We start from the raw sequence: 3,362 nt of genomic DNA, 5'->3' as shown, positions 1-3,362 counted from the left end.
CTTGCGAAGCTATCAAGAAGTAGAGACGCCCGGGGTGGGAACTTCTCCCCACCACTGGTACCACACAACCAATCAACGCGTTGCGTGGTTACCGTTAGCTGTAATGGCGTCGCACGAAAGTTTCGACGGCCAGAGATATCGCTGGCAGATAAAAATTGCTGGAAGGCAGCTCTCACACCCCCGCGAATGTAAACCAAACGTGAAACACGCGAAATAGACAACATTTTTCGCACTTGTCGCCATTTAATAGCACTTGGACGAGGTTATGGAAATTTATCTGAAGGATCTCTGCATGTTTACGCGAGGTGATGGTGGGGGACGTTTAATGAAGATCGGTACACACGCGAGAAAGTTCAGTTTCTGGGCTTCATCGAGATTTTATCGTCGGAGGAGATGGATTATTTTAGGTTTTCGAATATAGAACGAGTTCGTGTTATATAATTGGTCTTTGGAATCAAAATTCGTCGACACGTTTGTTAAAAATGGAGGATTCAATAGCTTTCAGGGTTTCAAAGAGTTGCTATTGAAGTCAAGTTGCTATTGAATGAATACTTAAGTGAAACGTTGCTTTAACTAATAGTTATGTAGAATATATGTAGAAGATTATGGACAACTATAGATACATAGTTGTTTATATATGTATTAGTTATATATATATAATATAGCATATACATTTTAGTTCTACTTTTGTCCGAAACGCTATATAGTTTTGCAAACTTTCCGTCCTATAGTATAATAATATTATTTTAAAGAAAGATAGTGTAGATCAGCGGTGACCACGAAGTCCTCACACATGCAAATTGTGATCATATTATTCGGATATGTGTATTTATTTATTTATAATGAATCTCTTCCATTCAGAAAGATTGTTACTTGGTACATATTTGGCATATTTAGGATATAAATTTCCTGTCATGTCTTGGGAATCTGCGAGAACAATGTATTGTTTAACGAAGGTCTGTGGTAAATAAAATGTTAAGAACCGTTGGTATACATGTTTTATGCGAATTATGGAAATAAATTGTTTCTATTGGCGTACCCATCGTTGTATAATACCTATAGGTACGTATTAATTTTCATTAAAAGAGTAACAGGTGATATATATATATATATATATATAAATAATCGTTTGCAATTCAATTAAATATTTCATATCTGCATAAATATAATTTAATAAAATTGAAATTAAATTGCATAGATATGTACAGGTATCGTTTAATATTTACATACGTATAAATCATATTCATTGAATATAAGTGTTTATATATGTACCTATAGATATTTTTCGTAGGAAATGAAGAGAGAGAAACGCAATGAGAAATTGCATAGCTCATCGCGTTCGTTGCACCAGGCCAGCAAATTCTGATACTTTATTGCGTGGTCGTAACAAAATCATACATAATTAGGAATGTATAACAATTATAAACTGCACTGCGCCGACTTCATAAATCACCCGGCCACGGAAATGATTTAAAGCCAAAAACTTGAACTTGTGTGGTTTCATAACTGTGATTAAAATCGATGATTATCGTTTATTACGTTTACATAAGGTATAATGTGAGTATTTAAAATGAGAATGAAACGATTGCATGTAATTCACGGACAATCCAACTAAATTATATAGGTACTATTTCCAAGCAATAATAATCGAGATATCCCTTGCTTATCAGTACTCTATATTTCTTTCAAGTGACTTGGAAATAGTGTTCTTTACGTTACACGCGTGTATATACACACTCCCCATTGAATTAATCTAAGCTATATACGATTCAACTGTTAGCTACTATTGAAATTTATGAGCGCAGATCGTATCTTCTTTGGAAATTGATTTAAACCAAATTATAGCACTACTATATACTTTTATTAGGTATTGTATATAGAACACACTGACAGCGAGAGTTCATTGAAGATCTAAATTATTACAAGTGTTTTCTAAATCATCGATGAGTATGAAAAATATCGTACATATCTAACATAGCATTAAATGACAATGAGGATATCAACGTTGATGACGCTAAATATCAAATAATAGAGATTTTAAAGAAGAAATGTTATCATTTACCTATGTATCTATACATATAATGCATTGGTGTCGAAGATTTTGCCGATGACTTACATTTTTTACAAAGCTGGAATAAATCATTAGGCGGTATTCTTATTTGCATATATTAGGCTTGCTACCAGTTTATCGTGGGATAATCCTAAGTCAGAAATCGGAGCAACAATGCGTATATTTAGTAGTATGCATAAATTATCGGCAAAATAAAATACCTATGAAACATGTGTCGATTATATATCTAAATAGTAAAAAAACTGGCACAAATGCACCGATAGTGATGAGTGTCACAATATTGACTAACAACATGACAATGTAGCCAACGCTTGACAGTCCGTTAAAGTCCCTTTTTATTGTTCAATTAGATACGCCTCGACTATCGGTACCCGTTCATCATGCTCCCTTTCGACCGTTTATGATGTTTCTTTTTTGTGAATCCGTATTTTTTACCATCATCCCTTAATCTTCAGCCTTGTTTCAGCATTGTAGGTACACAAAAATATCTAATTAAAATGATTGCTGAGGATAAGTTTTGTTTTTTCTTCGTTTATTTTAAATTTCTTACTTCGAAGATTTAGAAACACTGTTTGTCTATAAAAAAATTTACTGTGAACCTTATACACGCTCATAGCGTCCTTTTTTCTTCGTTACTCACAACTATCTAAAGGTAACGCTAAAGATATGTTTTTCATTTAAACTTCCACTAAAACTTAAACTTCCACTGTATAAGTTCTTAAGGAATAATCATACACCTGTATCATTATTTAATAATAATGGTTGTGTGATTCTATTTCTTATTGTTCCTTAGATTATTATGTCCCAAATGAGATTTATGGGATATTAAACATGTTTTTTTATGGTGAATTACTCGTTAGAATTAATGGATAAATAGATAAGTAGGGTAGTAGGTAAATAGTATCAAATATTCAAAATACTTTGTTACATTCACGCTTCATACATTACTTCGTACATTACTTCACACTTTGTTGTTATTTATCTAAAACTATTACGTATTGCATTTGTTTACTTATTTCTTTTTTTATTAACTAATATCTAGCTATCAGAAAAATTAATATTACGCACGAAGTAAAAACAATTAAAAACCTAGTTGGTAATAGATATATCCATCATTCATTGTAGCGAATAATAATCGGGAAAACCAGAAAATTTCTAATGATCGACTAGTTCATATTTCTGTTAGTTCGCGCAACATGACGTCGTGATTTTCCCTTTGTCACATGATCGATAGCGTACTAACGCTTCAAAAGATATTTGAAGTTGCTAATCGTCGAAGATGTCCTGTGTC

The sequence above is a fragment of the Bombus affinis genome, chromosome 6 (genome assembly GCF_024516045.1).
Source record: "Bombus affinis isolate iyBomAffi1 chromosome 6, iyBomAffi1.2, whole genome shotgun sequence".
In the NCBI taxonomy this organism is placed as follows: domain Eukaryota; kingdom Metazoa; phylum Arthropoda; class Insecta; order Hymenoptera; family Apidae; genus Bombus; species Bombus affinis.
This window is presented reverse-complemented; position numbering follows the sequence as displayed.